The sequence below is a fragment of the Nannobrachium achirus genome, assembly GCF_963921795.1.
Source record: "Nannobrachium achirus genome assembly, chromosome: 9".
In the NCBI taxonomy this organism is placed as follows: domain Eukaryota; kingdom Metazoa; phylum Chordata; class Actinopteri; order Myctophiformes; family Myctophidae; genus Nannobrachium; species Nannobrachium achirus.
Genome location: NC_137818.1, coordinates 15,509,837 through 15,533,677, shown reverse-complemented (window position 1 = coordinate 15,533,677; position 23,841 = coordinate 15,509,837). Strand labels below are relative to the sequence as shown.

Here is a 23,841-nt window from a genome sequence, read left to right as displayed (position 1 = left end):
GGTGCATGCATGATAATAATAAAAAATGTGTTTTACTCAAACCCGCCTCCTGGTGGCGCTGTAACAGGCCCAGACACTCAGACAGACAGACAGACACCAAAGCTGTGTAACCTCCCTCCGCCCGCCTTCCCGCGCACACACACACACACACACACACACACACACACACACACACACACACACACACACACACACACACATTTTAATTCTTTATTTGAGTCCACATTTTATAAAATACATAACAAGGTCTCAAATCTTTCAGTTGCCAGATGAAGTATACTTCATTTTAAGATCATGCATCACAATTTTCAATCAAGCAGGATATTAGCATGCAATTACCAAAGAAAGAAAAAGAAAACATCACTTTTATGGGTACAAAAAACACCTCCTCCTCCAAATGCAGCGACTGCCTATAATGGAGGAGACTGAGCAGTACTTAGCCAGCTGCTTTGCTCTGCACTTGGTCAGCCCCATAATCCTAAGGCCCCTGACCACTAGCCTATGGACATGGCCTAGGCTGCCAAATATAAAGACAACAAGCTGACAGTTGTAACCCATCTGAGTAATGGCCTGTACTAGTGTCTGATACTTCAGCTGTTTAGTGAGGAAGGCTTCCTCAAGGCTAAAATCAAAAGTACAGCCTACTTCCAGTAGGACGACTTCCCTGCGTTCCTCATCAATTTTGATTATATCAGGTGTATTAGCAGAAATATTTACAAAAGCATGGGGGTTACTATTTTCAAACATGTGTGGTTTCACTGGGATGTTAGAGTGGAACACAGCAGGAGGAGAAATGGAACAAACTGATTTCATTATTATGTTGACAATTCTGTCGTGTCTGGCTGTGTAAAGTCCTTTATAAAAGTGACAACCATTGAGGATGTGAGACATAGACTCTATCATGTGCTGCTGTCCATGATGTAGGCAGAAAGAGTCATGTTTATTGGGATACCAGATGGAGAGGTTGAGTTTGGTGGGCAGTACTTGGAGACGTGCTTTCACCGTGAAGATGAGGATTTCCTCATCAATAGCTGCGTTTTTGAGGAATGAGTGGGACACTGAGTGGTCGGCTGATTGAAGGCAGGCAACCTTCCCCTGCAGCCGAAGTCCCGTCCAGCGCTGTCTCCGCTTTTGTTCCCGTTGCGCAAGGAGATGCGCGCGCGCGCTTAATATAGGCAGAGCGCACGACGTGCCGTCGTCCCGGCACACTGTTGCGCACACAGAGACTGCCTGGTCAGTAATTACAGCCTCCGTGGCGCGCACCAGCTCTGCGTCGTCTCGTCTCCAGTGAATGGAGACGTCGCTCCAGTTGCATAAGTCATTCAAGTCCGGCCAGTCAGAATTTACGCCAAATCCAGCTGCGTTGGTGTCCAGCTTTCCACTTTGTTTCTTTTTGAAACCGAGGAAGCTGGAGGGCAGGTCTCTCGCCCGTGGCACTTTGTGCCGCTCCATGTCAAGGAGGAGAGAGGCTCTGGCAAGCTCTCTAACTGTCCGGTCGTCACTGTTAAGCATGTTGTGTAGGTGAGAGAGACGTGTGGAAATATATGTCCATTCAATATCGGGAACCCCTAGCCCTCCCTCGCGCTGACTGTGGAATATGATGTCTCGTGTTGTGTGAGTATTCAGGCCAAACCACTCTCTCACTCGCTGCACAGTCTTGTTATTCAACTCAAACAGGACCTTCCTCGGAATATGAACATTGGCAAAAAGATGTTGAATTTTGGACATTGCCACCTGTCCAATAGCCTCCAGTTTCATAACGAGGGGCAGGGGGGATGAGTGGATAAGGTCGAGCCGCGTTGTATATTCGCTCACAATCTCGTCCACTTGCGCGCTCCACTCGCCGGCGATGTTAAATTTGTGTCTGAGATAGTTGTATGTTTCGTGGCGTTCATACACTCTGATTGGGATGTTATTGATAGTGAATGATGGGTTTTTGTCTGATTTCGAGCGGTACCAGCGGTTCCCTCCGCTACGCCTCTCATAAAAGACAGCGCATTTGGCTTGTTTGCATTCCAGCCCAGACCACTCCAAAAAGCTGTTGGTTCTGGAGAGCATGTTCTTTAGTACCTCCTCGCTGCGGGAACACGCTAGCACGTCGTCAGCGTATCCCTGGACGGGATTGGGAGAGCGGACATCCAGGGGTGCGCAGAGGCGCATCCACTGTAGCCACCGGTCAATGGCCAGCACAAAGTTCACTGCGCTCCAGGGGCAGCCTGTCTTAATTCCTAGTTTCAGAGGGATTGGCTCAGTCAGCTGGTTACCGCAAATCACTTGGATAAAACTGTCTTTATAGACACACGCACACACACACACACACACACACACACACACACACACACACACACACACACACACACACACACACACAAAATATATATATATTTATATATATATATATATATATATATATATATATATATTCGAAGTGGAGCTGTGTGTGTGTGTGTGTGTGTGTGTGTGTGTGTGTGTGTGTGTGTGTGTGTGTATTGCAGTTGAAAACAGCGCCCCTCCCTTAACATGTGTGGTCATAAAAGGTACTTCACCACATTCTTGAGGCTACATACGGACCCACATAGACGGGGCTACATACGGACCCACATAGACGGATACACACACGGCCACGTATAGGGAGCTCCACACAGCTCCAAAAAAAAACAACATCCTCAGTAGCCTACACCACTGGTTATACAGCTGAAAATGCTTCATCCCTGGCTTGTTTAGGGGATAAATGTAATCTTGACCATCAGGTCGTGTCAGATCCTGTGTCTACAGGTGACACGTGACCTTTGACACAATCTAAATGTCTCAATAGAAGAGTAAGGGAGACAAAATACAATAACAAGAATATAGCTGCAAGCAGCGATAAAGTGGCCAAGCCAGGAAAAAAGTAGGAAAGCAAAAAAAAGCAGGAAGGGGAAAAAAGCAAGAAAAGTGGGAAAAGAAATCAAAGAAAAACTAGAAGCAGTGTTCTTCCGAGAACAGGTCTCCGGCAGGTTTTTTGGCCTCCTGGTGGCGCTATAATAGGCCGGGGTGAAAAGGGTGCCATGTGTTATTTGGCCTTTCACGGCAATCGGACGCTGCATGCGTGATTTGAGGCATTTTGTTCATTGTATTTTGCAAAAGTTGACCCGCTGGTGGCGCTATAACAAGCCAATGTGAGAAGGGTGGCATCTGTTCCTTGACCTAGTGAGAATGTGCATTCAAAATTTCATGCACATAGCAGGCTGCTTCATGTGTGCACGTGCCAGGCAGGCAGGCAGACAGGCAGGCAGGCAGGCAGACAGACAGACAAAGAACAGATATATATCCCTTCACTGATCAAGATCTCAGACGAAAGCCCCATTTACACTGTCAGCCAAATCCAGCCTGAATCAGATCTGTGCCACATCCAGATTGGAATCCGGTTTAAATGGTCACATGTTCACATGGAACAAATCGGATTCCAATCTGGATGGGACACAGATCTGATTGAGGCTGGATTTGGCTGACAGTGTAAATGGGGCCTAAACTGTGTCATTGCATGCAGCTAGGCAAAAGACAGCTAAAGCTCAAGCATACAGAGGCAGCGGACCTATCAAATTACAGACAATTTAATTTACATTTTGTTGTTGTCGGGCAGAAACCTCATCTTCTATGTACAGAACCGTTAATTTTTAGGAAATAGAAAATCAGCATCCAAGTTGCTCTTTTCATTGATTCAATATTCCTAAAAAAAACACAGGCACACTAACCGATTGTCACAAAGATAATGAAAAATGAAAGGGGCGCCCGCTGGCCTACTGGTCCGGGCGCATACCAACCACTTAGGCATTGCCACATAGGCATGGATGCCTCGCGGCGTCGCTGGTTCGATTCCTGATCCGGACGACCTTTGCAGCGTGTCTCTCGCCCCATTTCCTGTCAGTCTACTGTCCTATCCAATAAAGGCATAAAAGCCCCAAAACAAATCTTAAAAAAAAGGAAAAATTGCAAAAAGTAATTGCAGCTTTACGAGTTGGAATATTTTAGATACTTTTGTGTGACCCTGGATTATGAAGAAGTATGGCATTTACGAAAAAAAAAAGACAAAACATAATGTCACTGTTGGGCAGAAACCTAGTATCTCCAAGTTTCACATTAGTACATTTCTTCGTAAAGTAAAGCCCTGCTTCATCACACAAGACCGTCGCACACAACTAGTGAAAATAGCAGATCTACAAGCACACAGCGCCGTGCGGTGTGATGCACTGTGTGGCGAACACAGTGTTCTTTCTGTTGCAGTCGCCGGCACATAGACATGCCGCAGATGACTGATATGTATTTCCTTGCAGCTTTAGTTCAGCAGTCACGTTGGATTATAGCTCATGGCGGTTCTCCCTGAACGGGCATCAGGCGTAATCGGCTGACATCCTTCATTTCCTTTTTAAGACCACCCATGGCTCAGCGGTATAAGAGCACGACTGTGCCCTTTGTGGCGGGGGTCCGCGGGCCATGATGGTGATTGAGGTCTGCCTCAGGTCACCGGTGCCTTACGATCCAGCCGAGACCACCTATAACATCAAGGTGATTATTCCGCATCGATCCTCCAGTCTTTAACCCCCGAGCAGACGGTAAAGCAATTCCCCACCACCTTGTTAGTTCTCACATATTCCCCTGGGTGCAGCCAGCTGCTTGAGGGGGGGCTTCCCTGCTAAATTGGTTGACGTATCATCAAAATCTGTTTCGACTGTTTGAAACCACAAGCTCACAACAGATTGCGACGTGGTCTTGTAGATTGGCTATTTCTGGGGATTTACGTGGACAGACGTAAAATTTTAACCCATTTAGACCTGGAAATTAAAGCACCTGTGTCAATCTTTGAATATAGGCCTATATATTTTTTAACGCAAACGTGCAGTTCAAATCTTTGCTTCTGGGGTTCCCTGGAACAATATAGTTTTGTCTGCGGCCAAATACATATAATTCGGGGGTCCTTGAGATGAAAAGGTTTGAGCACCACTGATATAGAAACATACGTTTTTTCCCCTCTCAGAAAACTGTTAGGATTTAGAAGACATTTGTATAATCAGCCTCAGCACCAATCCTCTGTTATTTGGGTTCCTGCCCTCTTTACAGATGGGGGTCTGAGGGCAAGTACACATGGGGGTGGGGTGGAGGGGTGAGCAAGAAGGAAGTGCTACAGCGGAAAACGCAATTTTCTCCACTGTGATTGCCAACGGGGGAACAGCCCATCCATCACCGTGGGTTCTATTAAGATCATTAGAGTGCAGGTCTCTTGATTTACAAACAAAACCGGGGTGCGAGCCGAGCACGTTCAGCGGGCGAAACCACTTTTATGCGAGTGAAACGCACACACAGCCGAGACTCTTAATCAGCTGTGCGTGATAAGAGTCAGCTTGACTTCGCCACGAGGAAAGCCTGGCGTTAATTCCAAAAGGGAGCCAAGTGATACCGGTAAAAAAAAAAGAAAGAAAAAAAAAAGGAATTGGGTTCTGGTTGGTGATATGTTACACCCATACTAAATATCAAAGTTCTCAGACAGTCTGCATTCCCCAAAAGGAAATACGTGTCCTTTCCAGTCTGACCACAAGCAGGGCTAATGCACCCCATCTGCCCTACAGTAAATCCCACCCTGAAAGCAGCATCCCAGCAGTGGTGTTAAAGAGGTGGTGCCATAGTTTTGTACTTTTTCTGTTTTGTACTGTATGTGTCTATGGAGTTAACATTACTCTAATAGACCCCCAGGTGTGGTTATAATGTGCAGATTTGTCTTCCCTTTGTATTTTTGGTTACTTCCTGAAAGCTGAAAGACTGGGTCTTTTGTCGAAAAACACTGATTAAATGACATCATAAACTCATCCCCTCCCCTTTTACCATTCACAATTATGGGAGTGGTTAATCTCAGTTAGGCCACCAGCCACCAGACAACCAGACATACTTAATGAACTGGTGGGTGTGGCCACATAAAAACAATGTTAAAGAGGTGGTGCCATAGTTTTGTACTTTTTCTGTTTTGTATGTGTCTAAGTTAACCTTACTCTAATAGACCACGGGGTAGCGTTATAATGTGCAAATTTGTCTTCCCCGAGTATTTGTGTTTACTTCCTGAAAGCTGAAAGACTGGGCCTCAAAAGGCCCAGTCGAAAAACACAGATTAAATGACATCATATAATCATCCCCTCCCCTTTTATCATACACCCAACACTGTGGGTGTGGCTAACTTCCGCTGGGTCACCGCCCACCTGACAACATGCATACTTAATGAACTGGTGGGTGTGGCCACATATAAACCAAATTTTAACTCTTTCTGTACTTAAAAAAAATCTTCCTCCTAGTATAATCATAATACCTGATCAGTGATCATCATTTAGGGTGGAAACAAATCATGGCACTACATTGTTAAAGTGGAGAAGACGGTTCATAAGATGTGTATGTCTGTAACGTTTCCAATTTACCTGTTACTCATTCTGAAAAAATATTTTATATCGCTATATTTTATGTCGCTTTATATTGCTGTCAGGCAGAAACCTCTTATCTCCATATTCTAACGTATAACGTCTAATGAAGCAACACGTTTGGAGCTTGTAGATCTGCTACTTTTGATGCTTTCGAATTAGAATCCTGAAAAGTAACAATTTTGGTAATATGTAGTGAAGTAAAACAATGAATAAACAGTTTAATTATAGTTTGATGAGCAAATTAAGCAGCAGTTTATTAACCTGAATCACGGACACAATTTATGGATGTCATTAAGCTGTCACAATTAAGCCACTCTTTGAACAGTGACATGTTTAGGTGCAGTTGCTGCTGCTGTTCTTGATAAGGACATGAGCAAAGTAAAAGCCATGCTTCAATTAGAACACATTCCACAACATGGAACAAGACTATCGGTGGTGGAAAACATACCCACCTTTTTTACTTAAGTAAAAGTAGAAATACTCTAGGAATACAAAGTAAAAGTGGAATTCAAAATGCACTTGAGTAAAAATACTAAAGTATTGGCAACTAAATTTACTTAAAGTACCAAAGTTCAAAATGTTTGAAAATAGCCGATTTACAAGCTCACAACGCGCCACGATGCAATATGACGTGACATGTTGTGAGCTTGCTTGTAGATGCAGAACTGATTGATTGAATCATTTATTTAGACAAAACATGAGTAACATGACAAGTACAGACAACACAAACATATGCTCCCGGTGAGCAGGTTGGTGCCTTGCATGGTTTCCTCCGCCACCGGTGTATGAATGTGTGCGTGAATGGGTGAATGTAATGCACAATCTCTGTAAAGTGCTTTGGATAAAAGCGCTATATAAATGCACCATTTACCATTTACTCAGTGCCGCGCTGTGAACTTTTATATATATGAAGAACATTCATGGGAGGCCCGCAATGAATCCTTGTATCCAGGGCCCAGAATTTGGTGCGACACCCCTGTAGATGTGTATGTCTATAATGTTTCCAATTTACCTATAAAATATTTTATATCGCTATATGTTATATCTCTTTATATTGCTGTCAGGCAGAAACCTCTTATCTCCATATTCTAACTTGTTGTGTTTCCCCCCCGTAAATTAACACCATACTTGATCATTCTGTACATCGTCACATAAAAAGCATCAAAACTAGCAGATCCACAAGCTCGAAACATGGCATGAAGCGACACGTTTGGAGCTTGTAGATCTGCTACTTTTGATGCTTTCAAATTAGTATCCTGAAAAGTAACATTAAGTTTTGGACATATAAAGTCTCCACCAGACAGAGATGAAATAGTAAAGTAAAAAAATAAATAAACAGTTTAATTATGGTTTGATGAGCACATTAATAAGCAGCAGTTTATTAACCTGAATCGCGGACACAATTTATGGATGTCATTAAGCTGTCATAATTAAGCCACTCTTTGAACAGTGACATGTTTAGGTGCAGTTGCTGCTGCTGTTCTTGATAAGGACATGAGCAAAGTAAAAGCCATGCTTCAATTAGAACACATTCCACAACATGAAAAGTCTTATCAGTGGTGGAAAAAGTACCCACCTTTTTTTACCTAACTAAAAGTATCAATAGTGCAATATAGAAATACTCTAGAACAGGGGTCTTCAACAGGGGGTCTTCAGAGTTACTACAGGGGGTCCTCCAAATCTTTGTGACATGCGAGGCGTTGCGAGCTTGTAGATCGACTATTTTTGGCAAAGAGGTTTGGTGTAGAGTGAAAAGAAAAAGTATTGACGGTTCAAGTCGTTCAATGTCTAAAAATAGACATTAAACCAACAACCTGCACTATTGATATTGCTGTCAAACAAGTCTAAGCTGTCTCAGAAATCTATGAAAATGTTTAATCTGCAACACATTTTTATACAATACGTAGTGGGGGTCCCTGCTTTCTCTCTCTCTCTCAGCTAAGGGGTCCTTGTCCTGAAAACGTTGAAGACCCCTGCTCTAGAAATGTACTTGAGTAAAAGTACAAAAGTATTGGCAACAAAATGTAAATAAAGTGCCAAAAGTACGAAATGTTAGAAAATAGCCGATCTACAAGTTCACAACGCGCCACGATGCAATGCGATGTGACGTGCTGTGAGCTTGCTTGTAGATGCAGAAACAGGCAGCTTTCCTGATTGGACTGAACAACGGGGGGAGGGCAGCACTGTTTAATTGATTTAATACTTTATTAGCCAGAAATGCAACCTGCACGAGGTACTGTGCCTGTGGGAGACTGGGAGTGGGTGCCTGGGTGGGGAGCTTTCAACTCTTTGGTGCAGAGCAAGACTGACTGACCAACTGACTGGAGTTGTGAACAACATGCAAATCTTTTCTTTTTGAAGATATGTTTTTGGGCTTTTATGCCTTCATTGATAGGCTAGTAGACTGACAGGAAATGGGGGGAGCGACAACACGGTCAGGCTATTGGCGTCAGTTCAGAAAAAGCTAAGGTATGGCAAAATGACTGGTGTCTTCAGTCATGGTGCCATACCTTAGGGCATGATACTTATATTTTTGATACTTATATTTTAAGAAGTACATTTTATTTTCCCCCCGTTTCTACGGTTTCTTGGGCTGGATATGGCAGCCTGGAACGGTTGTTCAAGTGCAGCTAAACTTGGCATGTTAGTAAACGTGCCACAATTAACAATAATGCATTGCACCTGTGCTGCTGACCTGCGGAACCTGGGAATATAGGCTAGCTACCATTTAGTCAAGATGGGGAGAATACAAGTGTGGAGAATATAACTTGTTAACCTACCTTCCATTAACTTTGTAGTTATAGACATTCATGGATTTTTATTTAAAAGTTATTTTCCCCCCTGGACCCAGGGTATGGCAGCTGCATACCCCTGCCATACCCAATTGACGCCCCTGCAGGCTACACTGAGCCTAAGCGGTATGTGTCTGGACCGGTAGGCCAGCGGGCACCCATGAACGAATCTGTTTTAATGAACGACTCTGTTTTAATGAACAAACGAACAATGATCCGGTTCACTGAAATGAACGATAGATTTCTCACCACTATGCCACCCGACAGCGACAAAGAACAATAGTGCATGTGTGCTCATCTATATCTCAAAGTGTTTTATGTCTGAGGCCTATTAGTATGCATGTGGGGCTCTGCAGAGGATTGTACAAAGTCGCATTCACAGCCATCTCCATCCATTAGGCTGTACAGTATGTTCTGTTTAGTGCCAATTTTGTCTGGATCATCAAGTCTAAAAAAAGCAGAATTGCAAATTCGAGCTTGTACTGTAGATCTGCTACGTTTGCTACTTTTGAATTTGAATCCTGAAAAGTTAAAGACATTTCAGTATGTATGATCGCTATTCTACTGCTGCAGATCAATTCTCGCATGTGAGATGTTTCCAAATTAACAGCGGTGGAATACGTTTTCTTTATACCGCAAAAGTGACCTACCACCACCACTGGAATCAAGAAATAGAAACAATAATTAAAAGCGCCTAATAATTTGACTTAAATAGGCTACAAGAGTAAAAGTACTTTCCACCACTGCAAACTACTTATGACTTGGTCCTGGTTCTGATAAATTACCACTTTTATACAAACGAAATGAAATAAAAAATTATAATGATGGTTTAATGAGCAAAATTAAGTAGCGGTTTATTAGCCTTGAATAAAAACCTGAATCGCGGTTCATAATTGATGTTAAATCACTCGACTGTTAAATTGAAATTCTTATTCATGGCCCACAGGAGCGGTAGGCACGAATCTCCCAATAAGTCGTGATTTTAAAGTGTGTGCCGAAAATAATTGTCCCTCTCAGCGTTTCTCTGCAGTCTGCACTGAAGTGTGTGCGTGCGTGCGTGGCACTAGAGACAGACAAGGAATGGTGTGAGTTACTGTAGGTCCATGTGGACTGAACAGAAACAAATGATTAATTAAACCCATTACTAAAACTAGAATTTCGGGCCCCCTCCGGGGGCCCGAGCGGTATACCAGCAATGAAATGGATTTGTAATGGGCAAATATGGGTAGTTCTTTTTTTGAGAAAAAATTTTTTTTTGAGAAAAAAAAGATTTTTGAAAAAAAGTTTTTTGAAAAAAAAAAAAAGTTTTGTGAAAAAAAAAAAAGTTTTGGCCTAATTGTTATTATTATTACTATAATAGGCCTGCCAATGTTTTCATTTCATTATTTCAATGTTTTCATTTTAGCAACACACACACACACACACACACCCCTACACACACACACACACACACACACACACACACACACACACACACACACACACACACACACACACACACACACACACACACACAGACAGACAGTATGTTGCTGTGAAGAGGTGAGTGGGCCGAACTCTAGATGTGAGTGGCCCGAAGGGCCGCCAACTTCTTGTAAGATACAGGCTCTCGGCTAGCTAGGCTCTCGCTGCGCGCCCGTCACTGCTGAAGCAAACTGTAACCTGATACTTTCGTGACGAAAATTGCGTAGGAGAAGCTCTGGGGAAAGATTTGCATAGTAAAGCCACACATTACTTTTCTACAAAGTGTACATCTTGCGAATACAATAGGTTCAGGAGAAGCTGCTAGGAACATTGGGGTAAAAATGCGCGTTTTTTGTGCAAAAGGTGGAGTCTTTAGATGCAGTGTAAATGTGATTCTATCGCGCAGGATGCTTAAAAATATTTAAAGAGCGTCACTGTGGGTTATGGCTGCTGAGATATGTGGAAGGAATTATACAAACACACAAAGGCACGCACACGTGTGCGCACACACGCGCACACACACACACACACACACACACACACACACACACACACACACACACACACACACAGGGACACTCGCGCATGCTTAGGTGCACCATGGTGCCCTGTTTGCAATGGTGGAGTGTGATCAGTTTCTTTTTATTTTAAGTAGGCTACTGTTCTTTACTCTACTTCAGTGGTTCTCAACCTGTGGGTCGGGATCCAGGGGGGGTCCCCAGATTAATTTTGGGGGGTCCCCAGATGATTAACTTAGTGTGCAACATTGTTTTCTCACTCAGCAGTAAACAAACCGACAAAGTTTAAGTGTGTAGAGAGTATATGCACGTTTCTAAAGTGACAATTTAAGGACTTTTTAATACCTCTAAAACAACAAATTAAACATTGGTCAAATTGTGAAATATTAGAGGCAGAAATCGTGAAATCGTTGCGAGGCGTTGTGAGCATGTAGATCTGCTATTTTCACAATAGAACCGTGTCATACAAAATGTAATGCCTCAACTCTTAGTGCTTGTCAGGGTGTGGGGGTCCCCAGTTCAAATATCATTATTTTGGGGGTCGCGGCCTGAAAAGGTTGAGAACCACTGCACTAATGGACCTGTGGATTTTTTATCAGAGATCCCATTGTGTTCCGAGGTATTACAAAACCGACCGCCAACAACTGAGAATCATAACATGGACCTGACATACCTAATAATTACTTTCTTATTAAAAATACCTATCTACCAGTAGATGCCAATAGTTGGATAATTGGATACTCCATCCATAATGGAGTCTAGCAGCTACGTGAAAGCCTACAATATGAGACAATTACATTATGGACCTGACATACCTAATAATTACTTTCTTATTAAAAATACCTATCTACCAGTAGATGCCGATAATTGGATACTCCATCTATAATGGAGTCTAGCAGCTACGTGACAGCCTACAATATGAGACAATTACATTAAATTGCATGTAATCATCCCAATGGAGAAGGGGTCCATGATTGCGCACGGCCACGGCGCATACGCACACCTTTGATCCCATGGAGGTGCAGTTTGATACCTTCTCTCCCAACTGAAACTCACTGAAACTCAGCCTTTTCTCTCCCTTAATTGCGCCGCAAGTAATCTGATCCAAGGACTCGAACCCCGACCTCCCAGTCTCAGGGGAGGACACTCTTTTTTTTTTTATATATAATTTTTATCCCACGATTTTGCAACCCATTTTCACCCAGTGCCAATTGCCTATGTAATCCTGGGCTCTGCTCTCCCTCTGCCGCGCCTGGGGAGACAACGGACTGACCTCATGCTTCCTTCAATGCATGAGTAGTCCAAGTTGTTTCTTTTCACCTGACAGGGGGGATTTCCCCGGGATGGACATAGCGCGTGGAAGGAACACGTTATTCCAACCAGTTCCTTTACCCTCCATCAAGCGCCCCGGCTGGCCAGGGGGAGGCATTATTGAGACCAGGATTACTGCATGTTTTTGTGAGGGGAGGACACTCTTAAGCACAAGGCCAGTAGGCCACTGAGCTGGTAATGTACAGTAGTTGCTCAGTATTGATTCATTTCACGTTTAAAGTTTGTTAACAACACCACAAACCCTAATGTGAACAGTATGTGAAAATACCTGTAAAATAGACACTCTACATAGTCTAGTAGGAAGGGGGGTCCACGCGCATATGGTGGATTTTTTTTTCTTTTTACTTAAAGGGTATATTTTAAGATTCTGCCAGGTGCCAAGCTGAAATATCGTGGGGCAAAAAATGGACCCCATAAAACTGAAACGCGATGGCTCATCACTTTTGTTTGGTGGTGCTGTTTTTAGCCCAAGGAATGTTTTTCGTGCAAAACAAATGCTTGGGTATTTTTTTCCCCTGTATAGTAAGTGAATGGGTAGGTGCAAGAAATCATTAAAAATCAACCCCTTGGGACGATATTTCAGCTTGGCACCTGGCAGAATCTTAAAATATACCCTTTAAGGATTAAGAAAAAACAGCTGGCAAAAAGAAAATCCACCCTGTGCGCGTGGACCCCCCTTTCCTACGAAACTAACAAGCTTGTAGAGCAGAAATTGAAGGGAAAGATATTTGGCGTATAGGTAAATAAAACAAATTGATTAAAAAAAATGCCTAGGACAGATCCCTGGGGGACCCGGGCTTAGATTAGATTGTTAAAAACATGCCCCACCCCAACCCTGTTTACTAACCAAACCCTATAGGCCAGGGGTCTTCAACGTTTTCAGGCCAAGGACCCCTTAGCTGAGAGAGAGATGAAGCAGGGACCCCCACAACCTTTTTATAGATTCCATATAGTTTCATCGTTTGACAGCACAATCATCAGTGTATTTTGGATTCATGTCAATTTGAAGTTTTCAGATATTTAACCACTTGAACCGTCAATACTTAATAAACTTGACCTTTCACTCTGTACTTAGTCTCCTCTTTTTCCCCTCTACACCAAAGCTCTTTGCCGAAAATAGCCGATCTACGAGCTCACAACGCCTCGCAGCGCGAGGCGTTGTGAGCTTGTAGATCTGCTATTTTTGGCTAAAGTTCTCTGATGGACGCTATGGTTCACGTGGTTAACTCATTCTGTGCCAGATGCCAAAATGGCTCCAAGGTAGCTGTGCCGAGATTTTGTATGTTTTTCTTTACTATGCAATGAAAAAAAATGATTTTTTTTTTATAATTGTTTTCCCCACAGAAACAGACACAGTTGTTGTGATTCAGTGGCAAAAAGAATTTTGTCAATCGGACAAATGGTTCCAGAGATAGAGCTGTTTGAATGAAAAAAAGTGTCCATCCACTAGAATGGACACACATGAACACACATTTTCTCAATCAGCTAAACGAGGGAGCGAACACACAAACAGAGAAAAGCATCTCTCTGATCTCAGGTCATTTTGACATCTTTAAAAAAAAAAAAAAAAAAATGTTTTTTTTTTTTTTTTCTATGTAAAAAACACAAAAACCGTCATAAGCCGTCATTGGCACACAGGGCTATTGGAAAAAAAAACGTCATAAGCAGTCATTGGCACAGAATGAGTTAATATAAAAAAAGGAGAAAAAAAGTCTCTATCACTCAAAGATTGGGAGGACCCCCTGTAGTAACTCTGAGGACCCCCTAGGGGTCCCGGACCCCATGTTGAAGACCCCTGCCCTATAGGCTTGTCAGAAACAAAACCCTGATTTCCTATGAATAATTCTGCAGATCATTTATACAGATAGAAGATGATTTATCTCCTCCGTCCCATGCAGCCTGTATGGGTTTATTCCTGTAACGAGGTCGTCAGGGAGATACCAGTGTCTCCTCTCCTAAATTATTGTGTCTATCACAGTACGTACGTGAAGGACGGGACGGACGCCATGCCAACGCCACCCCTTCTGACTCGCAATTCTGACCCGCTAATGTCCTTGGGAGAGAGACGGAGAGACCACGATGCGGGAGACGACTGTGCGTTTGTGTGTGCGTGTGTCAGTGGTGGAAAAAGTACTCAAATGTTTTACTTAAGTAAAAGTATCGATACTTCAATTTAGAATTGGCAGTAGGGATGGAAATCGGAAATCGGACAATATAGAAAATCCGCAGGTATGATATCAAACCGGCCGAAATCGGTGACTGGCAGGTCACTGACATAAAGGATGAGGATATATTCCATAATCCTGTGTCAATGTTGTCTCCAAAAAGAATGCGTCACCTGCTTTCCTCCTGCCTAGTCCAGACGGTCATATTAGACTGGATATTGTCTGTGATTTTGGATATTGTACTATTGTGATTGATTTGGCATTAGTGTTGTTCTAGCTTATTGGTACTCAAATTGAAGTATGTATTGTAGGCCTACTTGGCCTGAAAAAAAGGGTATTGGAGCAACCATATTTTCTAGTTCTTAGCTAAAGAAATCGGTATCGAAAAAATAGTTTTGGCAGGTCAGACCATCATAAAACTGGTGGATCGGTATCGGCCAAGAATTTTGCAATCGGTCCATCTCTAATTGGCGGCATTGGCTCAGCAGTGTAGAAACCGTCATTAGAATACGGGTTTCCGAAGGGTTCCCAGTTCGATCCCGGGCTCCCCCTGAGTTAGTGTCAAAGAGTCCTTGAGCAAGACTCTGAACCCTTAGTTGCTCGCGTTGAGCAGGTTGGTGCCTTGCATGGTTTCCTCCGCCATCGGTGTATGAATGTGTGTGAATGGGTGAATGTAATGCACAATATGTGTCCCAATTTGGCTGGGAGCCAGTCATTGGATTTTTATTCATTTTCATTCTTTCATTTCATTTGAAAGCTGGGGATCATAGCTACAAAATGATATATTGGTTGTGGAGATTGACCCAACAGTTTTGAAGATATGGCTTATAGAATGATGCCATGCTGAAATACTACTTTTGAGATATTCAAGTTCTAAATAAATTTCTAACCTGCAAATGACCTGACGATCTCTCACATTAATTAAAAAAAGTCTTATTTACATGCAGAGTTAAGCTCTGGCGTTTAAGTGAAATGTAGCCTGAAATTTATGAAATGCTTTAGTGGCTTTATCACATTTTAGTGAGAAAAAAAAAAAAAAGGTATTTTCAGTCCCTGTCTAAAGCTGTACTTTCCGAGATGACTGGCTCTCAGTGAGATTGGGACACATATATGTAGAGCGCCTTGGATAAAGGCGCTATAGAAATGCACCATTTACTATTTAGAATGATTAAAGGTCTGGAATTCAAAATGTACTTGAGTAAAAGTAAAAGTGTTGGCATCACAATACGGTATACCTAAAGCACAAAAGTAAAAGTACTCATTATGCAAAATATCTGATTTCACAAGCATAAAATGACGATCTACAAGCTCACGATGCACCACATGGGGCTGGAGAGGTTAATGCATGTTTTGCAATAATCAAACCCAAAAAGTAACTTAAAAGTTTCAAATAATTGTAGTGGAGTAAAAAGTACAATATTTGCCTCTGAGATGTAGAGGAGTAGAACTGCAATTATTGAAAATTGGAAATACTCCAGCAAAGTCAAAATACCTCAACATTTTACCTAAGTACTTGACATGTACTGTACTTTACATGACTGGTGTGTGTGTGTGTGTGTGTGTGTGTGTGTGTGTGTGTGTGTGTGTGTGTGTGTGTGTGTGTGTGTGTGTGTGTGTGTGTGTGTGTGTGTGTGTGTGTGTGTGTGTGCGTGCGTGCGTGCATGTGTGTGTCTGCCTGCGCGCGAGAGAAATTTCATTCATTTTTCATCTAAAAACCGAAAGTAATCCTAATCTCTCTAATAATGTCTTGCCCCCGCCGCTGCGTGCCCTTCAACCGATATCAAAATGCACATGCACGATCAAATAGATATTTTAATTAACTGATAATGCACGCGGATCACAGCGATTTAACAGTGTCACACTCAGTAAAAAAAAGAAAGTAATAATACATAAGGGCCTTCGCTCTCCCGTCATTTCTTTAAACGTATTAACGCGACGTCCTTGAGTCCACCCTTTGCCCCAGCGTGCTTCTTCTTCCATCCCTGTGCCCTTTTATCTGTCGAACCTTAATAATTGCTCCGTGTGAAGTGGTGCAGAGCCCTCCATAATGGAGCTTTATCATGACTCAATCACTCACCTCGGAGACCTTCTGACCTCTAGGCCTACAGTACTACTATACGCCTTCAAGATGCTCACGCCACTGCATTGAGAGCACTTGAACGCCGTGGCTGTCGGGTGGAAACCTTGTATGTCCCCAGAAACTGTTATACTCCAGCCAGGAACGCTCACGCCAAGGTCGATTATTTAACCATTTATTGCAACCAACAGAATACAACTGCAACTAGAACTTACTGCACTCTGTCGAGGTGCCGACTTGCGCCTTGTGCACAAGTAGGCCATGTATGGCCTAATTGCGCGCCAGCAGAGTGCGCCAGCAGAGTGCGCCTTGAGGTGCGCTCACCACTGGCATTTGGCTGTTAATGATGACGTTGCCAGAAATGCTGGTCCCTGATTGGACCTACATACATACGCAGCCGAACGCAGTACTTGCGTGGTCTGCTGGCAAGTAATAAATCTGTGGTTTTCAACCAGTGGTCCTTTTTTACGGACCATAACAAAAGCACGGATGAGTGCTGTTAACAAGATCAGCGCCAATCGACTTTGAGGTCGACTATGTCACTATGGACTTCCCTGCCAAGCGACTTTAATCGACTTTTATATAAAAGCATTGTTTAAGCTTTTATTTGGGTTAATAGACGGAGCAAAATGGTTAGCTTACCTTCGGCTAGTAACAACACGTAAACCGTGAAAAAAAAGGATACGATTATGACTAAACCAGGCCTTCCTGTTTACATTAGCTTCTGCTAGCCGCTAGGCTCAATGCAAACCATCCGACCCTTACGCAGCTTCACTAGGTCGGATTTTGATTCAGAAACTTTCTGTGTGGCGTCTGTATACGTTCCGGTGCCCATACCGATGGTGGTTTTAGACGATCAAGCACGAATTGAACAGTATTGAGCTCAGATGGCGGCCCGCGGAGATCCCATTGTGAGTCAATGGAGCGACGTCACTATCCCATCCTTGACTCTTGGTTTTTACATGGCGGCTTCTACAGTCTATGGTTTTAGTGTTACGATGGCTCACTCTAGTGGTCATTTTGTGGTATGGTATATCATCATGGCTTTGAATTTGAATGCATCATGATGATAAAATATAGCTATTTCCTGGCGTTATTAGCGCAAATTCATATTTTAATTTGGCTGGCAATGAATTAAAATCTTCTTTTTTCTTTTCTTTTCTGGGTGAAAGAAAAGACTATCGTCCGCGACCGGGAGCTTTGCCTGTTTATCTGTCCTAGGGTATCACATCAATACAGCATGGAATTCAAAAATCGTATCCAACACTAACAAAATATTCTACGTTTTGCGTCTGAGAGGCTAAATCTCATCAAATGGTGGTCCGTGGCTCAAATGCCAAATAAATAATGGACCTTGATATGAAAGAAGTTTGAAATGGCTCTACTCTAAAGATGTTCCCTAAAATCAGGGAACGCTATGCAAAGTCCTCCCACACGAAGGCTATACAAGAGCGATGCCCATAGCAAGACATTTAACCAGATTAACTTGAGTCATGCAAACTTTTAACATAAAAGCCATAGAACATTGAATTTAGTAGTAGCCGTACGCGTTGCGTTGTGAGCTTGACCATCTGATATTTTCAGCAAAAAAAGCTTTCCCCCACGATACGGATGCTGTGGTTAAACACCGGTATAAACAGTATGACGGTCCGGAGATACAAGGTTTTCTGCCCAACCACAGCAGCAGTGTGGAGTGCAGTCCAGGAGAGTGAGCGATCATAATGGAGCTTCACCATGACAGAATCCTTCACCTTCCTCCACCTCTCTAGTCTCCAACCCCTCCGTCTCCTTCATGCTCCTGGCACTGCATTAAGCTATTTAGGCCTGGAATTATTTTATAATAGCTTTAGCTATTGACAAATAGCAGATATACAAGCTCACAGCGCGGCACCGAGTGCCGCGCTGCGAGCTTGTAGATCTGCTATTTTTGAAAAAAGAAATCATGAAAATTTGTGCAAATCTTTTTCTTTATTTGCGGTAAAAAAAATTACAGCATATTTTCAATCACGATATTTCTTTTTTTAAAGTGAACATTTGTAACTCAAATATTTGCTTCTGGGGGGGAGTCCCTGATACATGACATTTCGAGACGGGTGTCGGCAGCCAAATACATATAATTCTAGGGGTCCTTGACATGAAAAAAGTTTGAGAACCACAATCGAAGAGAACGTGTGTTTTTCAAAATTAGAAGGATTAGAAGACATTTGTAGCATCGGGTCAAAAATATTCAAAGTCTTGCACAAATGTTCATGACTTTTCAATAACAGCAGATCTACAAGCTTGTAGATCTAGATCTGTAGCTGTGAGCTTGTAGATCTGCTATTCTTCCATAGCATAAAGCATAACATAATGGGTTCCCGGTCTTAACGCATTAAGTGCTGCTTGAATATCAAGTCAAGTTCCATCAATGGAGTCAGATCCTCCTCCGCCCTCCCGCAGTGACCTTCTCTTCTGAAGCCTATTCAGTGAACACACTGCCAGTGGTTGTGGCTCCCAACCCTTACCTTCTCTTCTGAAGCCTATTCAGTGAACACACTGCCAGTGGTTGTGGCTGCCAACCCTTACCTTCTCTTCTAAAGCCTATTCAGTGAACACACTGCCAGTGGTTGTGGCTGCCAACCCTTTTCTTTTACTTACATCTGACAGAAGCATGTACGAACCATTTACTACTTACTGTACGTACTTATGTGTCAAATAGCAAAAATAGACAGATAGTCTTTATAAGCTTGATTCTATGATTATTTGTGCTTGTAAAAGTTAGGATTTTGTGCAATCCTTTATTATTAAACCAACTAGAAACTCGGGAGTTTGATGCCCACTACAAGTCGTTCTGATTATGTGGTTGTCTGACCAATATGTCCATATATGGGCAATTGGGCATACTACTGTATATGGATATCCGGTTGTCCGGAACCACCAATCCAACCGATTCTTCTTGGCTTATGGCTTCAACTAGAAAAGCAGTTCCTGCTGAAACACACAAAGTACTGTATATGTACAGCAGAAGATGGACATAATTAACTCATACATAGTATCGCTCACTTCACTCTGGTTTATTGTTAATGTCTCTGCCAGGCCGGATGGCCAAAGGCTAAAGACTTAAAGAAAAAGAAATTTGTAAAAAGAAAAATACAAACAATAATAACTGCGTAAAGCTGAACAATTTTGTGAAGTTTGAACGAAATATCTGGCACATAGAATGTGGAAGTAGTAGGATGCCAACAATGGTGGAATAAATAAATAAATGTAAATCGGGGGAAACTAGTGTGTTCTCGCTGGAGCGAGCCCACAATAATCCTCCGCAGTTCTTGGGGCTTGGCATATAATGACATCAGGGATCTCCATAAATGGGCGTGAAAGGGACACAGGTACAGAGATCTCCATATGCGGTCACAAAAGGGACATAGACAGACATGTACAATGGCTGTTAAAGCCCTCGACACTAAGATTCAGACATAATCAGCGGCGTAGGAGACGGGGGGGTCCCGTACGTTTTGTCCCCCGTGGGCTGCGGACCACCAGTTGGGCTGCCGCGACGCTGAAATCCAAAAAGGAGTGGAAAAAAGCCTCAAATAGGGCCGGCACTAGGACCACGCGGACGCTAGAAGAGGCTGCGGTCAGCCCGTAGGCTTCCCTATGCTCGAAACCCACTCGAAACTGGTCGTGTCATGTAATTCTAATTAAGTCCATTACTTCCCAAGTTCCTGTAAGTAGACTTAAAAATAAAACCAGTTCCCAACGGGAGTAGCCTCTTATTTTGAAATCTAGAGAGGAAGTGAAGTGCTTCTGCTTGTTAGTAGCCCAATGTAAACAGAATAACTCACGTGTGGACCAGTGTGGATTGTACAAGCTTTTGACTAAACTAAAGTTCATATTATGATATGAAAACAATGCTCCTTTGACTTAAACAACGTACACCCTTTGAAAGTTTGTTAAACTTTGCACATCCGCAGCAGATTAGGTAAGGAGCTGGTTATAATTACCTTCTGCTAGTTGGCTTCTTGTTGTGCCTTGTGATAACTGATAAGAGCATAGATTGTAGAAAATAATTATGTTGAGAGGCATAGAGCTGTTGCTTTGGTGTTTCGACCGTCTCTTTCTCTTTATAGTTGTTTATTTTGTCTCATCTCTCTGTGATACAGTAGTAGTTGTGCTCCGTGTGTACAATCATATACAGGAGTGTTATCAATTAAAACAAGCATGCATGTCGTCACTCATCATGCCGTCATGTAATTAACGGTTCATTGCTTTTAAATGTTCTAATGATATTTTGTATGGCTCTGTTGCACTGCACTGTTCGGCTATGTGCTCTAAATCAGTGCTGAAGTTTCTCCTCCATTCTGTTTTTGCACAGTTGAAATTGGCTTAAAATCTACATTCCACATTCAAAGACGTATTTGACATGTATTTAATGGCTGGGCTGGCTGGGCTGGGCTGTGAAAATTGATGCTGTGTTGGGGCAGTTTGAGCTGGGCCAGAAAATGTAAATGTGTCCATCAAAACCCTACACGTGCATCACTAGTGTAGTGCATGTGTGTAGTGTGCACGTATGTACATGCTGCGCTGTGTGGTATAACTCATTGTTACACACCAGAACCGACCTGGAAATGCACACAGAAACCCAAACCAAACCGAATTTTCGGCCGATCCGAACCGACCCGAACCACGATTTTTCGGCCGGCGCCTGGTGGCGCCGGCGAATCATACTGGACTAGGCTGTTGTGGGCTGGGCCGGTCCAAATAGGACCCCCCCACCTGGGAACCTAACGGTACGCCTATGGACATAATCATACATGTATATGTGTGTGTGTGTGTGTGTGAGGCCTGCGCAGTGGCCTGAACTCTAGATATGAGGGCCACGGTGACATCACCACTGGCATCGGATTATAAAGAATAGAAGTCTGTTTAATATCTGTAGCCTATGTCTCTCCACACATTGTGTGCCATACAGGCTTAAACAAAGGAGGACACTGACATACGTACATACATACGCAGCCAAATGCAGTACTTGCCCGCTCTGCTGGCACAAGTAGTAATCTTTCTTACTAGAATATAATGTCCTTCCTTTCCTCCTTTTATATTTGAGTGCCCCCCATGTGTCTGTCTGTTACTTATTCCCGTTTTTTGTCATTTAGATTAGCTCTTTTCTTTTCCCAACCACACACATAACCTAAGAATGTTATTTAGATGGAAGTTGTTTGGACAGATGCTATAGCCATGTTATGTTAGACACAAAGCCAAATGCTATAGTTCACTATGCAGATAAATGTTGGTTACTTGTTTGTTTGTTATTTTATATAGATTCTGGAAGGAACATTTGTCGGAAATACAGCAGCTGATCTTCGAGCTCACACACAGTGGTGGAAAACATACAGTGGTGGAAAGTAACTAAGTGCATACTCCACTTCATCTCGGATCCAATATTGTACTTTTACTCCACTACAATTATTCGAAAACTTTAGTTACTAGTTACTTTGCAGATATAAAGTATAATATTATAAAACATACATTACCCACTTTAGCCCTATTTTATAACTTGGTTATTTGAAAATAGCCGATCTACTGAGCTTGTAGATCTGCTATTTTCAAACAATTTGTACTTTTACTTTTGGTACTTTAAATATATTTTGATACCAATACTTTCGTACTTTTACTCAAGTACACTTTGAATTATGGACTTTTATTTTTAACAGAGTATTTCTACATTGCAATATTGATACTTTTTACATTGAGTACTTATTCCACCCCAGCTCACACACGTGTGGCAACGTGACGAGATGTGATGTGATGCTTGTAGATCAGGGGTTTTCAAAGTGGGTGACGGGGCACCCTGGGGTGCCGCGACGGCAGTCCAGGGGTGCCGCGAGATCATTTGATAATATTTGGAATTTATTTGGACACTTGAAAAAAATATTATTTAGTATAATTTTAAAGTCAGTTCTAACCAAAATGGCTATTATCTCAACGTTTTCCTCGCAACGTAATCACTGAAATATCGTCACTGTTGGGCAGAAACCTCGTATCTCCCAAGTTTCAAATGTGTACGTCTTTTGGTAGAGCAAAGCCCTACAAGCACACAACAAGCACACAACGCCTCGCGTTGTGTGCTTGTAGATCTACCGTTTTCACTAGTTTAGTACATTTCATAGATGATAAATACAAAACGAACGGTTTTGGACATACAAGGTTTCCACCCGACATTATAATGTAGGGGTGCCTCGGATAAAAAAAAAAAATATATATATATGGGGTGCCCTGAGACGAAAAAGTTTGGGAACGATATCATTTATTTCTGGTGTCGGGGGAAATGGTAGCAGGCCCACTGCAGAGCCCTGAGGGACCCCAGTAGACTACAGTATGTGTGTACAGTATAGGGTTCACGTGGTCTGGAATTCTCTGCATGGGACGAACTCCCTGAACTCTCTGTCTGTGAAACTTCTCTCTGGCCCGTCGGGTATTCACTACACAAACACTCTGTCAGTGCAGTGGTGGAAAAAAAGTACTCACACTTTTTTTTAATTTGCAGTTTGTCACATGTACATAACATCACAGGGTCAACATTATTACAACAATTTGATGATCAAATTTTTAGTCAATGTCAGACATCCGTGGTGTCATTCTGTTGGGTTTTATGTATTCAGTCCATTTCTCCCATTTCTCAAGGAACAGTTCTTCTTGTATCCTGAGTTTATGGGTAAATCTCTCCATCACATATATTTCCTCCACAATGCACAGCCACTGCTCACAAGTTGGAGGGTCACTTTTACACCACAATCTTGTTATTGCTTTTTTTGCTGGCTGCCAGCAGCACCTTGACCAGATAAATGTCATCTCCATGTGGGTTTTCCTGCATTCAAGTTTCCTAGATACAGTACCACACTTGTCTTCGGTAGGCTATTTCGTATTTCAATCTCCATTATTACTGACCACACATCATCCCAAATACTACCAATATGGCGATGTAGAAGTGCTCTGTTACAAGTAGAAGTACGAATCCAAAATTTACTTGAGTAAAAGTACAAAAGTATTGGTGCCAAAGTACCAAAGTACTCA

The 23,841-nt window shown here is 42.5% G+C and overlaps 1 protein-coding gene across 1 annotated transcript in view; it reads right to left on the bottom strand.

Annotated features, from left to right (window-relative positions):
- The window catches only part of opn7b (opsin 7, group member b), a gene marked incomplete at both ends in the record, with an annotated part of 40,364 nt that overhangs the window by 9,502 nt on the left and 7,021 nt on the right, over window positions 1-23,841 (bottom strand). The window lies entirely within an intron of this gene.